This window comes from Camelus ferus, chromosome 20 (assembly GCF_009834535.1).
Source record: "Camelus ferus isolate YT-003-E chromosome 20, BCGSAC_Cfer_1.0, whole genome shotgun sequence".
Lineage (NCBI taxonomy): Eukaryota > Metazoa > Chordata > Mammalia > Artiodactyla > Camelidae > Camelus > Camelus ferus.
In genome coordinates this window covers 14,599,602-14,624,388 of record NC_045715.1, presented here as the reverse complement: position 1 = coordinate 14,624,388, position 24,787 = coordinate 14,599,602, and the positions used below count along the sequence as shown (strand labels likewise).

Here is a 24,787-nt window from a genome sequence, read left to right as displayed (position 1 = left end):
ATTAGAAGCTAGAATATACATAGCACAGGGAACTATATTTGATATCTTATAGTAACCTTTAATGAAAAAGAATATGAAAATGAATATATATGTGTATATATGTATGACTGGGACATTATGCTGTACACCAGAAATTGACACATTGTAACTGACTATACTTCAATTAAAAAAAAAAAGAAGCTAGAAGATAGAGAAATTCAGGGGAGGAATCACTAGGCAGACAATCTCTCACAAACAGCAACAGTGTCAAATGTCCACCTCACATTTATGTAAATAATAAAAGCTTTATACAGGGATTTAATTATTTAAGTGCTAATAACTAAATTGTTTAAGTGCTATTAACTAAGAGAAGGGAGGTGTAAGATTTAAAATACTATGTGTCAAAATAGAAATTCAGTAAAATCTAAAATTGATTAATCAGACATAAGTTTATAAGTCCACTCTAAGGTGATCCCAATGTGTCATGCTCTTGTGTATTTCTCCATCCTTTTAAGTATGGGAAGAAAATGTGACTTGTTTCTAGCCTGTAGTATATGGCAAAGGCAAAGAGATTTTCCAGATGTAATTAAGCTCCCCAGTCAGCAAGCTAGACAGAAGGAGATGATCCTTGTTGGACCTGAGTCAATCAGATGAAAGTCTTTCAAGAGAGAATTTCTGCTAAAAGAAGAGAGAGGGCCAGGTGGCAAAGAGAGTCAAGCAGCCTTGAGAAGCTGAGAGCAGGCCATAACCTGCAGCCAGCAAGAAAACAGGGACTTCGGTCCTACAGCTTCAAGGAACTGAATTCAGTCAGCGAGCCGATGAGCCTGGACCAGGATTCTGGGCTCAAGAATGGAATGCAGCTCAGCTGACATCTTGGTTGCAGTTTTGTGAGACCCTAGGCAAAGGACACAGAGAAGATGTGCTGGACTCCTGACCAGAAGAAATAATGAGCTAAGAAGTGTATGTTATGTTAAAGCCACTAAGTTTGCGGCAACTTATTATGCAGTGATAGATAATTAACACACAGGCACAGTATTTAGAAATATGAAGGAATGTGCCAAAAGGCATTAACACAGTTACCTTTGAAATGCTGGACCCAGGAAGTGGGGGGTGGGGTGGCAGGTTGGTAGAGGACGACTATTTAAGTTATTATTATAAGGCTTTTATTATTATTATTTGACTTTGAAAACTACCTAGGTATTACTTTGAAAAAATTAATTTTTTTAAAGGTAACCTGAGAGAAATGTAAAGATTACAGGATGTATTTCAGATGAAATGGGATAATATACATAAAAGTGCTTAAAAAAGACAAAAAGTACAGTACAAACATAGGGACTTATAATTAAGTTTCAAATTCTCAGTTGGTTAGGACTATGTCCCACTAAAACATTCCTATGTTGCAACCCTAACCCCCAGGGGGGCTATATTGGAAGACTGGAATCTCTAAAGAGATAAGTAGTCTTAAGGGTGGGGCCCTGATTCAATAGGATTCAATAGGCCCTGATTCAATAGGTCCTTATAAGAAGAAACACTAGTGCTCACTCTACCCGCAAAGCCCCGCCACACACTGAGAAGGTTCATGTGAGGACACAGTGGGAAGGTGAGTGTCTCTAAACCAGCAAGAGAATCCTCACCAGAAACTCAATCAGCTGGAACCTTGATCTTGGACTTCTAGCCTCCAGAACTGTGAGAAAATAAATGCCTGTTGTTTAAATCACCCAATCTATGGCATTTTCTCATGGCAGCCCAAGGAGACTAATACTGAGTTTGGTACTAAGAAGTAGAGTGCCGCTGTAACAAATACCTAAAAATGTGGAAGTGGCTTTGAAACTGAGTAATGGGCAGAAGGTGGAAGAGTTCTGAGGTGTATGTTAGAGAAAGCTTAGATTGCTAGGAAGGGACTGTTGCTATAATATAGATAGTAAAGGCAATTCTGGTGAGGGCACAGAAAGGAGGAAAGCTAGAGAGAAAGCCTGCATCTGCCTATAGGATACATGTAGCACCACAACCAGAATGCTGGTAGAAATATGGACATTCAAGGCCATTCTGGTGAGACCTCAGACAGAAATGAGAAAGGTTACAGGAAACGGGAGGAAAAGCAATCCTCGTTATAAAGTGGCAAAGAACTTGGCTGAATTGTGTTCTAGTGTTTCCTGGAAGGTAGAACTTGCAAGTGATAAAACTTGTTGTTGAGCTGAGGAGATTTCTAAGCAAAGTATGGAAGCAGCAGCTTGGTTTCTCCTTCTGACTCACAGTAAAATGCAAGAGGAAAGAGAGAAATTGAGGGAACTGTCAAACAAAAAGAAATCAGAACTTGAAGACTGGGAAAGTTCTCAACCTATCCATGTTGCAAAAAAAATGAAGCAGCATGCTCTGAAAACACGAAGGGTGTAGCCCATTTGAGAAGGCTACTAGGCTGGGGAGTGAACCGTGGATTTGATTGGCCATCTCAGCAGAAGCTAGGATTAGAGATGGGATGACACCAGCAGAAACACTGCCAGCTGGGAGTAAACGCAACAGAGAAAAGGGACCAAATGAAGGAAGGCTGTTAACATGTGTTGTCACTGAAGAAAAAGGAAGACTGGCCTCCAAGGCCATTCAGAAATCATCAGGGCTGCCACTCCCACCACACAGGCCCAGGGCAAGACTGCTTCCCCTGAGTTTCAGAGGAGTGGGCCCCCTCTTCAGTTCCACTGGGCCAGATGGCCAGTGAAGAGAGCTGTGTGGGCAGGGCCCTAGCAGAGAGCCATGGCTGGAGGGAAGTGCAGGCCACCTTGTGGAGCATGGGGGTGACACCTCCACTCCAGTGGGCCTGGAGGGCAGAGCACTGAACCAAAGAGGATTATTCTTGCGCCTTAAGAGCTAATGAAATCTGTCTCACTAGGGATCCATCATCTCTTTCTTCCTTTAGATTTCTCCTTTTTGGAGACGGCAGTGTCTGTCCTAATCCTGGGCTGCCCTTGTGTTTTGGAGACATAACTTGTTCGGTTTTGCAGGTTCACATCTGGAGAGGAATTTTGCTGCAGGATAAATCTTACCTTGAGTCTCACCCATATCTGATTTACATGATATTTAGATGCGACGTTGGGTTTTAGACTTCAGAGTTGATCCTGGAATGAGTTAAGACTTTGGGGGTTGTTGGGATGGAATCAATGTATTTTGTGTGTGGAGAGGGATGTGAATTTTGGGGAGCAAGGGGGAGAATGCAGTGGACTGAATGTTTGTTTCCCCCCCCAAATTCTTTATGTTATAAAGCCCTAACCTCCATTGTGGCTGTACTTGGAAATAGGTTCTCTAAGGAACTAATTAAGGTTAAATGAGATCATAGAAGTGGGGCCCTGATCCAACAGGATTAGTGTTCTTATAAGAAGAGGCACCACAGAGTTCACTCTCTTTCTATAAGCATGTGCTTACCAAGAAAAGGCCATGTGAGGACACAGTGAGAAGGTGGCCATCTACAAGCCCGGAAGAGTCCTCACCGGAGTTTGAATCAGCCAGAACTTTGATCTTAAACTGCCAGCCCCTAGAACTGTGAGAAAATAATTATCTGTTGTTTAAGCCAACCAGTCTATGGTATTTTGTTATGGCAGCCTAATTCACAGTCCAGTGCTCCAATGTGCATGTAATTGAATATAACATTTTTAAAGTTTATTCTAACCATTTAAGAAGTGCTTGTAAAATATAAAATACACTTGCTTCATGGATGGGAGCAAATAAAACAAGACTTTCCTTGATATAATACATAAGTACAACTTAAAATTACTACTCTAAAATAAAAGCAAAAATAAACAAATGGGACCTAATCAAACTTAAAAGTTTTTGCACAGCAAAGGATACCACAAAAAAAAAAAAAAAAAAAAAAAAAAAAAAAAAAAAAGAAAAGACAACCTACAGACTGGGAGAAAATATTTGCAAATGATGAGACTGACAAGGGCTTAACTTCCAGAATATACAAACAGCTCATACAACTCAACAGCAATAACAAAAAAAACCCAACCCAATCAAAAATGGGGAGAAGATCTAAAGAGACATTACTCCAATGAAGACATACAGATGGCCAACAGGCATATGAAAAGATGCTCAACATTGCTAATTATCAGAGAAATGCAAACCAAAACTATAACAAGCTATCACCTCACGCTGGTCAGAATAGCCATCATTAAAGAATCCACAAATGATAAATACTGGAGGAGATGTGGAGAAAAGGGGACCCTCCTTCACTGTTAGTGGGAATGTAAACTGGAGCAGCCACTATAGAAAATAGTATGGAGGTTCCTTAAAAAACTAAAAATAGAACTACCATATGACCTAGCAATCCCACCCCTGGGCATATATCCAGAGGAAATTCTAATTCAAGAAGATACATGCACCCCAATGTTTATAGCAGCACTATTTACAATAGCCAAGACATGGAAACAACCTAAATGTCCATCAACAGATGAGTGGATAAAGAAGTTGAGGCATACATATACAATGGAGTACTATTCGGCCATAAAAAAGAATGAAATAATGCCATTTGAGCAACATGGATGGACCAAGAGATTATCATACTAAGAAGTAAGTCAGAAAGAGAAATACAAATATTATATGGTATCACTTATATGTGGAATCTAAAAAATGATACAAATGAACTTTTTAATAACCAGAAATAGACCCACAAACACAGAAAACAAACTTATGGTTACCAAAGGGGAAAGAGGTTAGGTGACGGATAAATTAGGAGTTTGTAATTAGCAGATACAAACTACTATATATAAAATAAATGAACAATAAGGTCCTACTGTGTAGCACAGGGAACTATATTCAATATCTTGTAATAACCTATAATGAAAAAGAAATGTTAAAGAATATGTATGTATAACTGAATCACTTTGCGGTATTTCAGAAATTAATACAACATTGTAAATTAACTGTACTTCAATTAAAAAAGGAAAAAAATGCTGTTGCTAAATGAATATATATATGTATCAAAAAGTTAGCAAACATAGGGATGAGAACACAACAAAGCAACTATCTAATGAGGATGTGTACTAACAATTTCATGCCAGGATGCTTATTGTAGCATCACTTATCACAGTGAAAAACTAGAGACAAGCTAAATGTCCAATAATTAGAAGATAAGTTAGATAAATTATGTCACAACCATGCAATGAAATATTATGAAGTCATTTCGAATCAGTTTTAGAGGAATAGTTAACATCTTAAGAAAACACTGACAATCGTTAAGGGGAAACACAAAACAGTAGGAATAATATAATCCAAATTGGGAGTCTGTGCATTTTCATGAACAATATATGTCAAAATGCCAATGGTTATCACTAGATGGGAGGGTCAGAAGCAGTTTTATTTTCTTTTTAGGACTTTTCTGCATGTTCCAAATATTCTACAATCAACATTTCTTGTTTTTGTACTCTGTATGTTCATAAATATTTTTATTTGGAGACCACATTAGGATAATTTTGCTCTCATTAGTTCTCAGAAAATTTGACAAGTTGGTTCCTATATTTTAATAAGCAGATAAATCCTGATTTCACAGTTCTATCTAGCACATTCTTTCTCCTAGTAGATGAGAACCTCTAAATTGCTCATCACAAAAGCAAAAGGAGATGCGTGCGGTCACAAGCAACGGAATGGTAAGTGTAGGAATCCATTCTGAAGTTTTGCAGCTTCTGCTGTACTGGGTTGCCCACCACGTCCACCCTACTGTGCATTGCTTCCAAGACTAGAAAGTGCATTAAGTATGTAGCAAATTCTTCTGGCACAAACTTCCTCTGTTTTTTCCAGGAACCCTAAGGATTTGGGCAATGCTTTCTCCCTGGGATTTACATGGAATTCCCAAAGGAAAAGAGGAAGATATGCCCCAGCTTTCCTAGCCTCCCTGCCTCACTCATCACTTCTCTTTCCTTCTTCTAAGAGAAGAAAAGGTATGTTGAAGTCCTAACCTCCAGTATCTCAGCAGGTGATCTTTGAAAACAGTCACTGCGGATGTAAGTAGGTATGGATGAAGTCTTACTGGGGTAGCACAGGCCCTTAATCCAATATGACTGGTGTCCTCGTGAGAAGAGTGGAGACACAGACACACGTCGCCTTAGAAAGAGGTAGAGATTGAAGTGATGCATCTATGAGCCAAAGAACACCAGGGTCTCCCAGAAGTGAGGAAGGACTCTGCTCTAGAAGCCTTCAGAGACAGTGCAGTCCTGCTGACACCTTGATTTCAGTCGTCTAGCCTCTACCACTAAGGGAGAATCCATTTCTGTTGTCTTAAGCCACCCAGTTGGTAGCACTTTGTCACCGCATCTCTAGGGAAAGAATCCAAGTGATATGAAACTTATGGGCAACTTTCCTCCCACAATTTGTAACTACTGCGCCTGGTTGAGAATCATGAAGAAAAACAGCCACTGGTGCGCTTCCTGTGCATAAAGTGGAAATCAGGCAAAAGTTTTATTTCCAGAAATTAGAGTAGTGAGATCCTGCTAGTGAAGACATCCAAACACAGGTGGATGCTCACTCAGGAGAGATGCTGGAAAGGAGTTGGGTTTTCTACATGAAGAGCTGGACTCTTAGAAACACCTTAAAGTGTCTCACCAAATCTAACGCCTTCATCCAGAAGCTCCCCCGTGAGAGGTGCGCAGAATCCACATGGCATCAGACTAAACCCTTCTGGTTATGTCTCAAAGAAATACACAAATGTTTAGCTGGTTGTGCCAAAGAGACTGGCATATGCCTTAGTTGTTTATATCCTTTCTACCTGGAAAATACCCTTTTGCCAAAGTTTTCAAAACGAAGGATCATGAATTGAGCCCTTTCCATGCTCCAGAGTCTACATCAGTTTCCTTTTACACTTAGAGTCATACTTAATCATGTGCATTTACTCCAGAAACTGCTGCCTGATCATGACTAAGGCACTATGATAACACCCTCCTAGAAAGACAAGGAAGCTTCCCTCAAAAGCCATCCTGCATAGAAAAAGCAGATAAATCATGTTCATGGCTCGTGAATCACTTCAACTTTGACTCATAAAACGCTCACCTGCAGACACGAGCCAGTTTGGGCTCTTGTCCTAATAACTGCAGAGGGGGCCAGGGAGAAACTCCAGTCCTAGAAACTGGCGTGCAAGTGGCAGACCACATCTGGGGGCTGCAGCAGTGGAGGATGCATGACATAGGTGTTCAGCAGTGCTCATTAGACTTTCCGGCAAGCACCACACCAACAGATGCTCTGCTGCATATGCAGTGATCTAATTAAGGGCATGGGCTATTTTTCTAAAAGGAAAAGCAATTATTATCCATTTTAATTGTAACTGCTCAGCTTGCATAGAACATTTTAGGAATTCGTTACAAACTCAGAAGCTATACGTGGTTTTTTTAAAAAATAGAATCTATACAAGGTCTCAAGAATCACGCAGTAACTAACACCTCCTTTCCAGTCTAAGAAGAAGCTGGCATTTCCCCTCCTCTGATGTAACTGCCAGAGTTTGAGAAGTATCTTGAAAGATGAATCTGATGTGAGTCTAAATACACAAAGCTGAGTTGATTAAAACTGGCCTGCATCTGTGTAAACTAGAAAACAAAATGTGCACCCATTCCTTTTGTCTGTGACATCTGCCTACCCTCAGAAGTTCCCAAATCAGCTCATTTTTAAATCCAAGGTTTCTGATTACACATCAGAATAGCGCTTGTCCTCATGTGAAAACGGGTTAGAGATGCTTCTGTCCACATCCACCCAACTTCTCCAGCTCAGACCCACCACGGGCTCTCTGGCTGTGGTTTCTCCCAGCCTATATTCCATCCCATTTTCCAAGCTCAACAGTGCCAGGTGCATCAGTCATACTGGGAGTAATGGTGAGACCCTGAAGTAACAGAAACCCCAAACTCATAGCATGTCTCTGATAAGGGAAGATCATTTGCCTGAGGTAGAATCATTTATGAAAATCAACAGAACTCTAGCCAGAATGGCATCAGATCAGAGCCTCCATACACACATAACCTAAGAGAGCCCCTGGACCCTCCTCCTGGAACCTCCCCAAAAGATCTCCATAGTCACACTACTGGGACCAAATTTCTCCCATAGTAACCTCAGCCTATCAATGCCAGAACCAGTAAAAACATCCTATGGCATTCAGTAGATCCATTTTCCCAGAAACACATCTTTCAAATACCTTTCTGTCTGTCTCAGCATTTTAGAAGATAAACCATGAATCCTGTTTTCATTCCTGTGATGTGCTGCCTAAGAAAAGTACTCCATTTTTGAAGGCTAGTCCTAAATGGTCCTTATTACCAACATAGTCATCTACTAATTGGTTGTTGAAACTTAAAATACTTTATTAATGTTGCTGTTAATTACCATTAAAAGCATTTAACCTGTGTCCATCAACTGATGAATGGATAAACAAATGTGGTATATCCATACAATGGAATATTATTCAACCATAAAAGGAATAAACTACTGATAGAAGCAGACACAAAAGATCACATATTATGAGTCCATTTATATGAAATGTACAAAATAGTCAAATCCATAGAGACAGAAAGCAGATTAGTGATTGCCAGGTGCGGGAAGGAGAGGAAATGGGAGTAATTACTTAATGGGTAAGGGGTTTCCTCTCGGGATGATGAGAAGTTCTGAAACTAGATGGTGGTAATAGTTGCACAATGTTATGAATGTATTTAACGTGCCTAAACTGCACACTTTAAGATGGCTAAGAGTCAATTTTGTGTTATACTTATTTTATCACAATTTAAACAAACAAACAAAAAAAGAGTTTGACCTCTGGGCTTCCTTTTCCTCAGCTATATTCTTGATCTATTTTCTTGATATGTGACAGGAAAAATATATAATAACCCGTTTTGTGAAAATTTTTGGAAATGGAAACTTGCACATAAATGGAAGATAAGAACCACCATGCTGAGCACACACTTAATGGCCAAAATTGTCCACAAAGCCAGGCTACTGGGATGAGATCATAAAGGTGACAGCCACGCGTCCCCATGCAACACATACCCCTCAAAGTCTCTTGTTCTCCCTCCACCCGTACCCCTGGAGAAAAACAGCTCTTAAGATAAATTGCTAGTCACAACGTCCAATCTGAACATTATGTGGCTACATACACAGTGCTCGTTCCTAATGTATTCTAAGTACTTGATATGCTGAGAGCACAGGATGATTTTTTCACCCGACTGAGCTCCTTAGGGCCCGTCTTGTAGACCATTTTGTCGGTTTAAATACACCACAGCTCAAGTGTTGTGAAGTCCGCCCGTGTGCCTGGTGGGGAAAGCAGGGCAATTTGGTTCCCTGTGCTGTGATTGTTCTTTTAGTGAAATCACTTGAATTTCCAACTGCATCTTTCATTTCTTTCAACAACATTGAGCATTAGCATGTCACTTGTCTGTTTCTAGGAATGAAGACTAGAAATCTTAGTATAAAACATTAACTCAGTGGGCTGGTCTGGCAGAGTCATAGATCTTGGGAACTGCAGTGGCAAGACCTTGCTGGGACTTCCTCAAGTCACAACAAAGCACTGTCATTCTTTTATTGAGCCAATAGCGTAAGTCACAAACGTATCTATGCAGAAAGCAACTGCGGCAGCTCCTCCAAGGGATGACTGAAGGAACCCGTCAGTACCAGCATGCATGAGCCCTGGTGCTGAAGGTGAAAATACTGGATTAGATTAGAAAGAAATGTTCAGACCCAGAGCAATCAATGACACCTCAGAGCTGCTTAGCTGCGCTGCGATCGCTCCGACTTGACATGCAAAGCACACTGCGGTAGCAACCAGATGGTATCTTCCTTTTCCTGCTGGACTTCCTGGGATTTCCAAAAACGCTTGCCTGAATCAGTTCACTTTCTCTGGCCAGCCCAGTAAGATTTCAGCCAGCTGACAAGCCTGAATACAAGGAAAAATGGATCCTGATAGATTAGGACAACTATTAATCAGGCTTAATGAGAAGAGGAAAAAAAAAAAAAAAGAACAGCTTAGGAATCAATATAGTCAATACCTTTGAGTCTCATTTTTTTTTTTTTTTTAACCCTGGAAAACTCATAAAATCCTATAGGTCTGGGAGGGATATCGGAGGTCAACTATTCAATGTGCCGGGTTAGTTATCTACCGCTACCTAACAAAGTACTCCCACACTCAGCGGTTTGAAACAGCAGTATTCTTTACCTCACAGTTTCTGTAGGTCAGGAATCCAGGTTCAGTTTACCTGGGTCTTCCGCTTTCAGAATCTCCCAGGGGCTGCCATCCCCATGTTGGCAGGGGCTGCAGTCAACTGAAGGCTGGGTTGGGGAAGAACCTGCTGATAATCCCGCCGAAGAGATGGCTGGCAGGAGTGAGTTCCTCCTGGGGTTCTGGATCGAGGGCCTCAGCTCCTCATGAGCTGTGGGCCCAAGGCCTCACTCTGCTCCTCGCCTCTCTATGTGGCCCCCACAATGGTGGCAGACTGCATCAAGCAAGAAAGGGAGAGGGCAAGAGAGGGCGTATGAACAAAACACAAGTCACGATCTTATGCAAACTAATACAGGCATACCCTGAAGATATTGTGGATTTGGACCCAGATCACAGAAGTAAAGGGAATATTGCAATAAAGTCAGTCACACAAATTTTTTGGTTTCCCAGTGCGTATCAAAGTTACGCTTACACTATACCATAGTCTAATATGTGTGCAATAGCATTATGGTAAAAACAAAACAAAAAACCAATGTATACACCTTAATTTAAAAATACTGTATTGCTAAAAAACGCTATCATCCAAGCTTTCGGAAGTCAAAGTAGTAATGCCAAAGATCACTGATTACAGATCACCATCACCAACATAATACTGAAGGGGTTTGAGACATTACCAAAATGTGACACAGAGACATGAAATGAGCGAATGCTGTTAAAAAACTGGCACCGATAGATTGTTCAAGGCACAGCTGTCATAAACCTTCAACTTGTTTAAAAACGCAATAAAATGAAGCACAAAAAAAAGAGGCATGCCTTATCAGAAGCAATATCCCATCACTTTTTCTATTTATTAGAAGCAATTCATTAGGTCCAACTCACACTGGGAGGGGGTTACACAGGGCCTGCTTACCAGGAGGTGACTGGGGCCAGCTCAGTGGCTGCCTGCCACCCGCACCCATTAGACATTTCTACCTTCTCCACTGACTCCTTGCCGGCCTCTGCTCTAACCTCTTCTGCCACGAGGCGCTAACTCACCACCTCCTGAGGCACCCAGCTCATTTCAATTCAGAACCCTAACAAGTTAAAACCCCCTGCCACTGTTTGGATCCCTGAGATTCTGTTAAATACCTGGAAATTCTAAAGATACCCTGGAATTCAAGATATTTATACAGAAGATGTTTAGAAATGGGAACTTTTTACAGGAGACAAGATCTGGGAAGAGTAACAGTTAAATTATCACAAGGGGAAGTTCTCACACAACCATTTCATCTCAAACACCGCAAATATTAGGGCTGGAGATATCAGGGGAAGGCAAGCACCATGTTTATCATGCGGCTGAGCACCCCTCCAGTCAGCCCCACCCTGGGTTCCCCGAACCATTTTGAAGATGCACACAGGTTTATCTCCTCGTCCTGAAAACCACAGGGGAATGCCTGACACAACTCTGGACTGTGCTAGCCCTGCAGAGGCGCAGAGGAAGGATGCCAAGGACAGTTGCCTGGGTTCTGAAGCATCCCAGAGCAATCTGTCAAGTGGGGAGGGGGCAGTGAGACAGCCCTGGTGATAAGTGGGGAAAGGACTTCCAAGCCATCAGGAAACAAAAAAGCCAAAGGACCACAACCCTGAGGATAAAGTCACATCATAAGCCTCAGAAGTCCTGATTTCCCAAAAGGCTGGATTTCGTCTGGTCAGGAAGGGATGGATAAGCCTGAATGCGGACTGGAGACAGGCAGCAGGAAGGGCAAGATGAGTAAGAGGCCTGGGTCCCCAGTGCTTTCTACTCATCTCACTTCACTGGTCACATTAATATTTTTTCTGCCACCCCATATACATTTAAAATAAGAGTCCATGTGGGGGATGGGTCAGAGTGGGGAGGAGGAGGAGGAAGAGACCCACACCAGGAGTTTGTTCCTTGTTCCGTCTCCTTCACGTTGTCTGCAATTCAGTGAGCTGCATCCTGGGGCCTAAACTCGTGGATTTAATGTTATTCACTAACTCAGAGTTGATGGAGCTAAAATCTAACTCATCAACTTAAAAATAAAAAGTCATCTAATGAATTAGCAAGACAACTGACTCAAATAGACATGGGTGGCAAAGAGAAAACTGAAGCCCTTGTACCCCAGAAGCAGGTAAAATGCCACCTGAATCAACGTGCTGGAAAAGTTATTTCCAATCAGTGAAATGGTAAGATGGCTGGGAAAGTGTTAACCTGTTTCTGTCACTCACTTTTTAGTTTCTCTCTCTGCCATTTACACTCTCTCAGACATGAACTGGGACCCCTCCATACTGTGCAGTGGTCCTTCGCTTCCAGGGTGATGGTCAGCACCCCACAATGGGAGTTCAATGTTTGTCTTTGGCTGAATGGTAAGACTAAGAAACAAAAAAACGCAAGGATTATATCAACTCCTAACTCCAGCGTGTTTCCAAATACCCTGGAGCAAATTCCATGTGCTCATTTAGCTTCAAATGCTGAGTCACTGGTAGATGAACACAAATCCCAGCCGAGGTTAGAAGTACTATGACAGACTGATCAGAGTGCACAGAGGTGTATTTCTCTAAGATGTTCTCCTGAGAACCAATCAGCAGTAGCCTTTTAGAGATACACAAATGATAGTGGGTGTGGGATATAGCAAACGGGGGTCCAAGCATGCACACAGATTCTGGAAGTGCTTTTTTTTTTTTAGCAAATCTGAAGTTGTTTGGGAGGACAGAAATATTTTCATGATAAACCTAAATTGACACATGAGCTATAGACTGAAGACTTTCAGAAACCAAGGGACCTCCAGGCCAGCCAAATATTATCTCCAGTCAAAATGGCCAATCTACACCCATACTTTCCAGACTGTAGTGCAGGTCTACAGTATAGGTCAAAAATTCAAGAACAGGAAATTATATATTTCAGGATTTATCTTAAAGGAAAATTAAAGTGCCTTTAACCACCAATCTTCACTCATATACAACATCAATGTTTCTTTTATGAGCCCCAAATTCTGTGGTTCACAAGTAAGTAAGTAATTATAATATAGTATTTTGTACTTTTTGAAAGATGTTGCTTTAAAGAAAAACCTATTAGCCAATGAGGAGAAGGGGGGGGTCCACAGACTACTTTCTTCCCCAGTCTTTTTCCACTAGGAGAAAATGCATGTTGACTTCTCCAAATGTGGGCTCCATAAATCCTCCACGTGGTTTGTCAGCTGGTCTCTTGTGTGATTCAAGATTACAATGAGACCAATCCATGCCTGACTTAATAACTTACTAATTGTAATTGACTAAACACCAGGCGTCAACTCACACATGTCAAGTCTCATTTCTGTCATCATCCTGGAGCTATTGTATTCCAAAGAGAAGCATGCCGGGAAATGTCCAATGGGTCACCAAAACATGGCAGACCCGAGGTCGATATCACGATCCAGAAGATGAAGCCAGATGGCCCCAGGGCCAGGGGACAGGAGCGGAGAGCTGAGGTCAAGCAGGAGCTGCAGGGCGACTGAATGAGGTCACTGAGCCCGGGCCGCCGTGACTGTATGTGCTTGGTGATGAGTGAGTACTGCTCCGCTGAAGAGCCAGAGTCGGGGCACCACATTAGGGAGTTTAAAACAGACCTAGTGATCTCACTAGACAGGCCTACCGCACAAACCCTCTGACTGTCCTCATTTCTGGATGCTTGTGGTCTCTCTAATCCCCATAATTGGAGTTCATTGCTTCAGGGGATGAGGGTAGGAGTGGCGTGAGACAGTCTCCCAAAAAAACGAATTTGTCTAGATTTAGGGGTGATGAAGATGCAAAGGGGCAACACAGCCTACAGCAGTTTGACTAGCCCATTAGCACCCTTTGTCACCATCCAATAAAACTGTCCTGAGAAACTTGGCACAGCCAGAACCTTAGAAGGCGAACTACAAGTGGACCTCAGGACTTCTGAGTCCTAATTTGATGCTCTTTCCCAGGATCCCCAACTACCTTTCCGTGTGTGCTGTTAGGATGTAATGTCTCTTTCCATTGCCTTCCAGCAACAAATAGGAGATGGTGTCATTTAGAAGCATCTACAAAACTAGGCCCAGGAAACACTGACTGAGCTGAGTAGTATGTACCGGGCTCTGGTCAAAGAACTAGAAAGAGAATGGCAAGTAAGGGGTGGTTCTTGCCCTCAAGAAGCTTGCTCTGAGGGGCAACACACTTACCCCTTAATCCAGACCCTGCGTGGAGATACATTTTCGCACCTTCTCCACAGCGCAAAGTTTTCCCTTGGCTTCTTTCTCTTGAGCTCCCTCAGCGGCAGGAAGCCTAGCTACTCACTGAATGTAGGTATCTCTCCTCCACCCCTGGCCTTTCTCCCCAGTTCACAGAAGGGCACTGAGCCCAGCCAGCAACCTCTGCCTCAAATCTCTGCAAGACGGAAGAGCCCCTTAGCAAAGTCTGTCCCCAGCCCCATGCATTTGCTAGGACAGATTTCTCCTCTCAACACTGTATTTATTACTGGGGCGTGAAACACAGATCTGCAGATGCCTTTTCCACTTGCCTGCTGTTCAGAGCCTGCTCAATAATTTAGCACGTTCTCTCTTAAGGACACGTGGTTCTGCTGGCTGTTGCCTAAGATGGTGCAGGGATGAGTTCCGAGGTGCCCGGATCCCTCCACCCTCTCTCTTGCCTCCCTTGCGGTCGGCTCTGGCAAGCATCGGTTTGCAGCTGCACAAGCAGCAGCTCCTTAGCTCTTGGGCAACCACAAGCATTACTGCTGCTTCCCAGATACAGTACTATTCTGGTTCCCCAGTAGATTATCACAGCAAACTGATGGTTACTTAAGAAAAGAAGAAGAAGAAAAAAAAAAAAAGGAAAGAAAAGAAAAGAAAGAAAAGCTGTCACAATAGGAGACCAAACACTGGCAACAGATAAAACAAAAGGAGGCACTGAGCTCTTTAATTAAGGTTCACAAAGGCATGTGAATCCTGGCTCGTAGCCTGCTGCGCCTCTGCCTGATTAGCCACGATGCATCTGCTCCACTTCCTGGTATCCATCTGTACTGCGAGGGAGAAATGTATTCGGGTCACCCCAATACCCAGTAAGACGGCTCGAAGGCATCAGCTGCGGACAGGCTAATGGTTTTGCACGTTGACAGAGGGTTTCCTGCACTTCTTGCTCTGTCGACGTGCGAGATCACATCACCTTACACACACCTGAAATTAGCCCATATCCACGCACACAGCCCCAGCGGAACGCTGACTGCCAGGAAACCCGGAGAGTGTTAGGATGACTCATTCCTCCGCTGTTGTGTTTAAAGCTGGAAATATCCCTCAATCACACCCTTTACAGAAACTCCACCTATCTGTTCTGCCATGCAATTTCTTCTTGAACAGATTCAAAGGAGCAGGAGATCTGGGGTCTTTCTGCACAGTACAGTGGAAGGGGCTTCCCATCTCAGTGTGCCCTGCAGGTGTGTCTGTGTGTACAAGGATTCATTCTCACCAAGGCAAGGGCAACCAGGACCTAAACGGCCACTAGTCAGAGCTGTTTGTGCAGAATACGCTGTGCAATGGAAAGTACGTTGGCCCCATGCGATTTGTTTCCCCAGTGACCTTATTTGCCTCATTTATAAAAATGCGTTAGCACTACGTGGATCTTAAAATCCTTCACTAATGTGCCACTCTGTGATTCAGTGCCCTCGATCCCATCAACTCAGGTTCATAGAATTTGAAACAGCTGAGCTGACCCCGTACCCAGACTCAGACTTCTGAGACTTGAATATTTTCCTAAAACTGACAAAATCCAAATACAGCCTAGAGTTGAGTTCACAGTAATGTATCAGTGGTTTCTTAGGTTTTCCAGATGTACCATAATAATGTAAGATGTCAACATTAATGGAACTGGGTGAGGGGAATATGGGGACCCACTGCATCATCTTTGCAGCTTTTCTCCATATCTAGAATTACTCCAAAATGAAGCGTTTAAAAAAATTTCGTATGTATTTTTCTCACTTGGGTGTAAATAAAAGCAACACTTAGTTGAAACAGGCTATTACAATAGAACATCTTGTCAGCCCTCTGATTTCAGAAAAGGCAAGTCACAGAGAAACATGGGTTAAAATGTTGTTGTCGGTATGAACTTAATGCCCCTGCCTTTAGATCATCCTGTCACTTCTTCAACGCTTTGTACGCCCTCCATGGTTGCAGGGAGGACCTCGGCCTTTGAAGAATTCCACATTCTTGGAACATTCCAGATCGTATGCCTTGAACTGTGAGTAGAGTAATTGGTATAAAAACACTAGGGAAGAGATAAGCTACAGGAGGGGTTTCCCTCAGAAAGCGACCAAAACGGGTATGGAAGTGAAAAGCTTTCTAAATGCCGAGAGCTTGTTGGCAGGCGCGGACTAAGCACTGCTGAGTCACTGTAACTCGAGTTCCTTCCCCTTGTTCGCACCGGCGTATCGATGAGGGTTAAATGTGGTGCAATCATCATTAGTCTAGCTCTTTCTTTTTCCCCACTTAAAACACCTTATTGAACTCATAGTGGAAGCCCCGGAAGGGATTTGGAAGTGGCCTGACCTATTCTCTTCCTGAGGCCCAGAGGCAGGTTTCAAATTAAACAAGGACACACAGGCGGAAATACTTTATAAATAAATTGCTGCAAAATTATAAAGGTATAATTACCACCGATATCATGACCAGCCACTTGGCCAAGATCACCCAGCTACGTGGACCATGGAAGATTCTAAACTCCAAAGAGCCTGGTGGGATCTTTGCAATTTAATTATGGACAGTCCTGAATCCCACATGAGGAAGTGTTTAATAAATAATCAACTGACTGCAATGTGAACTCTTTAATCCCAAGCCAGCAGAGAGGCTCGCTTTCCTCTTCAGAAGGAGCAAACCCCGAAGAGAGAGCATTTGTTTACCAATCTGAAAAGGGAGCAGAGAAAAGCCTGCCTTGATTCCTGGGGGAGAAAAATACAACTGTTCTAAGCTGTTGTGTTACATCAGTTTAGAAGTAACTTCTCTGAATTAAGAGAAAATTGAGTTGGGGAAAACGCTTCCTTTTGGAGATTTAACTCCCAGCTGGGCATTTATGTGCTGCTACACCTCGCAAGTACACAGGCGGTGCCCCACTGCACCTGCCAACACCACCAGCCAGGACAGGGTGGGAGTCACGCTCCTCCCAGCCTCCCCCAACCCCTCATCCTCCTGATCTCCCCGCAACCCACACCGGCTCCTTTAGCAACAGGTGGGCATAAACCCATCAAGTTCCGTGATGACCATCAACGAAACCCACAGCAGTGAATCAGGAATGAAGGAGAACGTTTCAGTTCATATTTAAAATGTTAAATCTGGTACTTGTAATTCCCCTGATTTAGCTTTTTTAATTAAAAAATTCAAGCTTTATTCAACATTTGCATATTCATGCCTCTGTAATGTGCGCTGATTGCATTAAAGGTGGAGAGAAGGCATGGCCGTGCAGCACAAATACAGTCACTCATCAAGGGCACTGTCTATGTGTGCAGAGATAAATATTTCCAAACAAATTAACATACACCCCAGCACAGGTGCTCCAGCCTCACGGCTCCCTCCAGCTTTTTCAACCCCACTTTTCCTTCCATCTGGTTTCACCAGCCAGACCATCAGTTTTAAAAATGTATCATTTGGTGATTTGTAGGATTAGTGGGCCCCTTGGCCAAAGTCACTGATCAGTGACTCACTCTTCAGTGAGCAATAGTCAGGGAAGAAAACACTAAGCTGCACTTTTTACTATAAATTACTTCATAATTATAATTATAATATCACTTGTTATTATACATTTATTATCAACCAAGAGTGCAGCTTCCATAATTCAACGAAGACCTCTAATGCACAGTTCGTAGTCACAACAAGGGGCAGTCCCCACGCCTGAGCACTGACCACCCCTGACCAGGCAGAGCAGGCGCTGTTAACGGCCCACTAACAGCCACTGTCTTCTGACTTCTTGCTCACAGAATCATGACTTTGTGTGGAGCTACAGTGTGCCCAGCTCTTAAAAGTAGGTCATGTTTTGCCTAAGCCAGCAGTTGGCAAACTACCCCTGGGCCAAGTCCAGCCCACCACCTGGTTTTGTAAATAAAATGTGATTGGAACACAGATCAGCCCACTCATTTATGCGTCGTCTGGGGCTGCTCCACTCCAAGGACAGATCCGAGTAGCTGCACAGAGAACACAGGGCCTCCAAAGCCTCAAGAATTCCACACCTGGCCCTTCTCAGAAGACATTTGCCCAACTCTGGTCCAAGCCATCTCCAGCCAATTTCCCAGCTTCCCTTGCAGCTAAGAAGGTGTTGGATTGTATACAGTAGACGAGGAAGAAGACGTGACCAAGAGCTACTTGTGGGTAACTGAAGAGATGACAGACACATTGACTGAAGTAAGAGCCTTGGATCAGATTTGGGGAGAGGAGTGCAGGGAGGAACAGGTACATTCAGAACATCTGAATATACGATTTAAGGTAGTCTGGGGGAGTCAAGTAAATACTTCAACACCCAACTACAGAACTCAGAAAAGAGTCTAGACTGAAGAATCCTAAGGTCAACTGCTTTGTTAACTTTAATTCAAATAGACTCTTCTTGGATCTTATCCCTGCAAACCATTATCTCTACTTAAATCCTCTTGACCACTGCCTCCTCCTTAAAACTAACTTAGCTCCAATGGCACTAGCCTTCCCTGGTTCTCTCCCACTGCTCCTTCTATCCTTTTGGCCCGCCCACATTTTGTCCTTTACTCTGAACTGGGGCATTCCTTTAGGGCTTATCATCAAGCTTTTTTGCCTCCCTTAATATTCTCTCCTTAAACATTCTCATCAGCCTCACAGCTTTCAAGCAAGAGACTCCCAAATTGACATTTGTAGCCTAGTCTTTTCTCTACATCCTGACCCATTGTTACCCATTGCATATCCCCAAATGGGTGCTGTGTTGTCAACGCAAACTCTACGTACATAAATTTTTATTGATCTTACCCCAGCTAGGTGAAAAATGCTGGTTATGGAGTTGGAATTACTTGTTTTGAGTCCTGGCTTTGAGTCTCATGGTGTGAGGTTAGCAAATTCCCTCATTTCTTAGTGGCTCAATCTCATTTCCATGTACCTCAAGAGAGGTACAAAGTCCCATTCATGGTTGCAGACGAGAAGAAAGTACTGATTTGGAACAGATGGTGAGGGGAAACCTAGTAATACTGAGAAGATCATATTTGAGCTTGAAAAGTGTGGGGAACTTCAGGCATCTGTACACCCTCCTTTCATGGGGACCCTGGGATTTCAATTTGAGTATATGCATGGGTGGGGTATACTCTGACTTCAGGCTCCTGGATGCGGAGGAGGCCAGATCTGAACACCATTTTTCCTTTGGTCTCCGGTCCCAGCTTTGTTTCATACTTGCTCAGTTCCAGCCTGGGTCCAACCTCTGCTCTGGCATCTGTGGCCTGTGCTAGTTGCTGTTTATCCAACTCGTTTTGTCCTCTGGCCCTTCCTGAAGCCTGGCCATCCATGTGAGCTCACATGTGACCTCCGGTTTCCACCTGCTATTCTTAGACTTGAATCTCTCTGATTTAAACCACAACAACCAACTATAAATGAGCTTTACAAAGAGGCAGACGCTTAGAGTGGGTTTACATCAAGTCGGTCAGAGAACACAGGCAAAACACTGGGAACAAGTTTCAGGGGGTGTTCCCTGAGGCAATGGCCAGAGAGCCACACCCTGCCCCTTCCTGGCTGTGGTGTAGCTCCCCGCTGGTCACCCTGAGATGCCCAGCTGAAGATGTCGTGGAAAACTGAGCCTCTTTTGCCCCGTTACTGTTTCTTATATGACACTGTTTATTCAGTGTTTGCTGAAAGATCAGCCTTTCCACGTGTCCTGAGATGCACCCTTTATCGAAGAAAGCATTTGCTGATTTCCTAAGCACTCAAAGGTCAGATGCAGAACGCTTTCTTCATCTTCCCTTTAAAGTCTTTTCAGGGGGCTGTCTCTCAGAGACATACAGTGTGGTCTATTTAGTCCTACTCCTCAAGAACTCGAGAAAGCAAGCTGGATCCGGGAAAAGCGAAACAAAAACAAAAACATTTCCAAGCCAGTGTGGCTCCAGGAAACAAAGTAAAGATGGAATTCCTAGTCGCTGTGTTTGCTGTGGGACTAGAGCTGCCTGGCAAGATGGAGTTAAACACAGAAGCCAAGCTCCTGTGCAACAGTCTAGGGGCAGAGTCCTTCCTTTGTAGTGATGACGAGATAGTTCTGCCGGTGAGTGCAAGGCCACAGGCCTGGCATGTGAACAGGAAGTGGGACCAACCCTAAATGCAATCAAACTGGGAATAAAGGAGGATTCACATAAAAATCGACAGCCTAGTTCACAGAGCTCGTGTGTGGCTCAGCCGCCTAGAGGCCGCTGCCACATCTCCGCCCTGGACAGAAGATGAGAGAAATCGCTTTGCTGGCGACTGGCTGAGGAGGTGGTGAGAAGCGGGTTTGTCCACACTTTGTCGTGCCTGTGACACTGGGAAGGTGAGAGGGGCTGGTGAGAAGGGTGACAGGCTGATGACTTTCTTTGGAAACAGTCTGGAAAGGCTGCCAGGAATCCAGGAAGCTGAATGTTCTGATTCAAAAGCTCGACTCTCTGAGCTTTATAACCACAGCCATATGATTTTTAAATAACTATTTCAGAGAGGACACTGGATCCAGTCCTGCCTCTGCTAACTGGTTGTCTAACCTTGACAAACTGCATCACTCCTCCAGGACCACGTGTTTATTTTCTGCTTAAAGAGAGGATGCGAGGGTTGGAGAGGTGTTTGGAAGATTAGGGAGAGGGTGGCAGAGATGGATAAGATTGGGTTCCTGGGTCCAGACTTGGGGGCCTAAGCCCCGGAGAACAGAGAAAGTTAGAACAGGACTAAGCAGACACTGCTCCAAGGAGGTGGTCAGCTTATCAGCCATCATCCCGGCGGAAATATTTCCATCAGCAAGGGTTGAATATTAACTTTCCAAAAGAGAAGTCCAAGTCCTGAGCACCAGAATTTGTGAATGTGATCTATTTGGAGGAAAGATCTTTGCGGATGTAATTAAGGATCTCAAAATCAGATCATCCTGGGGGTGCGGGAGAGGGGGGAGTTATAGCTCAGTGGTAGAGCATATGCTTCGCACGCACCAGGTCCTGGGTTCAATCCCCAGTAGCTCCATGTAAATAAACAAACAAACAAATACATACATACATACCTAATTACCTCCCCTGCCTCCAAAACACAATCAAGTCAAAATCACATCATCCTGGATGTGGAGTGGTCCCTAAATCCAACAAGTGTTCTTATAAGAAAAAGGTGGTGGTGGCAGAATGGGGGGGCGGTTTGAGAGACTCAGACATACAGGGGAGAAGGCCATGTGGCGACCCAAGGCAGAGATGGGATTCCGCAGCCCCAAGTTAAAGAACACCCGGAGCCACCAGAAGCTGGAGGAGGCTGGGCATGCATTGCTAGAGACTTCAGGAGGAGTGCGGCCCTGCCAATGCCTTCATTTCAGGCTCCTGGCCACCAGGACTGAGACTGTTCTAAGCCACACAATTTGAACTAATTTGTTACAGAATCCCTGGGAAACTAACATAACATCCTTGTGAACAGAACAGTCAAGCACAAGCCTCCCTTTAAAAAGACTTCCTTGAAAAAAGAACCCTCCTACACTGTCGGTGGGAGTGTAGACTGGTGCAGCCACTGTGGAGGACAGGATAGATGGTCCTTAAACAACTAAAAACAGAGTTACTATATGATCCAGTAGTCCCACTCCTGGGCATTTATCCAGAGAAAAACATAATTCAAAAAGATACATGCACCCCAATATTCACAGCAGCACTATTTACAATAGTCAAGCCATGGAAACAACCCAAATGTCCATCAACAGATGACTGGATAAGGAAGATATGAGAGAGATAGAGATAGAGAGAGATAGAGAGAGACAGAGAGAGAGACAGAGAGAGAGACAGAGAGAGAGACAGAGAGAGAGAGAGAGAGATAGAGAGAGATAGAGAGAGATAGAGAGATAGAGAGAGATAGAGAGAGATAGAGAGAGATAGAGATAGATAGAGAGAGAGAGAGAGAGATAGGTATATAGATATATATAGATATAGATACACACACTGTGGAATACTACTCAACCATAAAAAAGAATAAAACAATGCCATTTGCCGCAACATGGATGGACCTGGAGATCATCATTCTAAGTGAAGTAAGCCAGAAAGAGAAAGAAAAATGCCATATATCATTCATATGTGGAACCAAAAAAAAAAAAAAGACACAAATGAACTTATCTATAAAACAGAAACAGACTCACAGACATAGACAACAAACTTATGGTTACTAGGGGTTAAAGAGGGTAGGAAGGGAAAAATTGGGAATTCAAAAATTGCACCTCTTAGTGAGTGATGGAAATGTTAGCTATCTTGATTGTGGTGGTGGTTTCATGGGTGTAGACATCTATCAGATTAATCAAATTGCACATCTGAAATATGTGTAGTTTACTGTACAAGAACCATACCACAATAAAGGTGTTTAAAAAATAAATAACACTTTAAAAAATAAAATAAGAATAAAAAGACTTCCTTCCTCCTTCCTTGGGGTCTCGAGGCTGCTCATTTAAGCCAGATTCAAGCCCCAATTTAAAGATGGGCAAGGGGGTAAGAGCACGTCTAACTCTGTCAAAACCATGTGATTCTCATAAGAGACCCTGTTGCTTTAGTTTAGCCCCAAGACGGCACCATGTCAGAGGTGTCTGAAGCTGTTTGGCAATGGTGCCGGGAGGAGACAGCTTTTCCACAAGCCCTTCCTATGAGATAAGAGATAGGTGAACATCACAGGAAAGGCAGATAAGGAGCTAAGAGGGGTAGGAAATTAAACCCATTTCTAAGGAAGCAACAGTGTAGGGTGAACACCGGTGGCCCCTCTTCCCACACCCTCCTCACCCCTCCAAAAAAGAAGTGTCATTTCTCTGAATGGGGAGGCTGTGGCACTCGTGGGTCAGGTCCTTCTGGTTCTGGAGTGGGAAGGAAGTGGGAAGCCTCGGTCCCCCCCCTCACCGAGTCCTCCTCACAGACTGATGGCGATGCCAGGGAGCCGTCCTCTTCCAGGTCCCTGTGGTTCTCAGGGCGCAGGGTCTGGCTTCTAGAAGCCGCTTAGGAACCCACAGTTCTGTCCTCCACTTTCTACTTCTCTGCCTTGGTTCATCTGGTGGCTGTGACTTTCTGTGCATCTTTGAGATGCAGCCCTGGCTCTTTGAGAGGTAGGAACCAGTCTCCATCTTTGAGACTTCGGGAGCAAGAAGTCCACTTGGGGTCTGGGTTTTGGTTCAGGACATGGAGGGCACATTGCCCACTGTTTTCTAGGAAAGGCGGGCTTTGGGTAATGAAGCTGGTAACTCTGTTCCTTATTTGACCATTAGTGTTTGTTTACAATCATTTAAAAACTGGGGTAGGTGAGGGTCACGTGGTAGATACTCCATACATTCCAGCAAGATCACTCATCTACTGAAGCCCTGCCTGCCAGGTGCCAGGCACTCAGCTGATCCACTTTTTCGGATTCATGTTCTTTTTTCCTCAATGCAAATCGCTTTCTGGGACCATTTTCCCATGAACTAAAGGGACCCTTCCATCCTCTTTCTCAAGCAGAGAGCTCAAATTAACCTCCTCCATGAATTCTCCAGAAATAACTTCAAGTCCACAGATAACACAGCTCTACATTGAATTTCTTTATATTTATAAATTTTATGCAATGTGTTTATTCTCAACATGTTTAAATATCCTGATTATTTCCTTCATATTCACCATCTCACTCCAAATCTGTTAAAGTTAGTTACATATTGAAGAATGGTATTTTTTCCAATATCTCTCCTATCCCTATGAACACTCCCACATCCCAGGTTATCTGACAGAGTTTCAATTTTGTGTAATTTTATTCATTGATTCAGCAAATCCTCCACTGGAATCCTACCACAGGCAGGCATGAGAGAGATAAAGATAAATAAAACACAGTCCCAGCCCTTGGAGATTTCAAATTCCACTGAGAGAGAAATTTCAATAGGAAGTATTGTCATAGACTTTGTTTATATTTACCTTACTTTGTGAACAGAGTCATGAAAACAGAAGACAGAACAACTTACTCTGCCTGAGAGTCAAGAGGGTCTTAAAGAAAGGGGATGTAAAAAAAGGTTCTGAAGGAAGAATAGGAATACACTGTACAGATTAAGAGGGAAAGGTATTCTAAACAGAAGACGTAGTATATGCAAAGGCACAGAGTCATCAGTGGTCCAAGCATGGCAAGAAAACAATGAAAATCTCCAAGGAGCTGGAATGAGTTGCCATGGAGATGCTGGCAAGAGATGAGGTTGGCAAGGCACTTGGCAGCATGTAGTGAAAACTCTGTACGCCAAGTTAAGGTGTTTAGATATTATCTGGTCAGCAACTGGCAGCCAACAGAAATCCCTAAAATCATCTTTAGCTTTAAGATTTTTGTAAAATAGCAATTAGAAAAAATTTCTAGTTTGAAAATTACTATTAGGATGTACACAATTCTCAGGATATTGCTGGACACACAGAAGGCACTAAGTAAGTTCCTACTGAATATGAATTCAGGGAGAGTCAGAAGGGAGGAACCACGGAAAGAGATGCTG

General features: G+C 43.3%; 1 protein-coding gene and 1 non-coding gene across 2 annotated transcripts in view; one reads left to right on the top strand and one right to left on the bottom strand.

Annotated features, from left to right (window-relative positions):
• CDKAL1 (CDK5 regulatory subunit associated protein 1 like 1) overlaps positions 1–24,787 on the bottom strand; it is a 721,376-nt gene that overhangs the window by 139,715 nt on the left and 556,874 nt on the right. The gene's annotated exons all lie outside the window — the stretch shown is intronic.
• Positions 21,244–21,315, top strand: TRNAA-CGC. The gene has a single exon. It is a non-coding gene; the product is annotated as a tRNA-Ala (tRNA).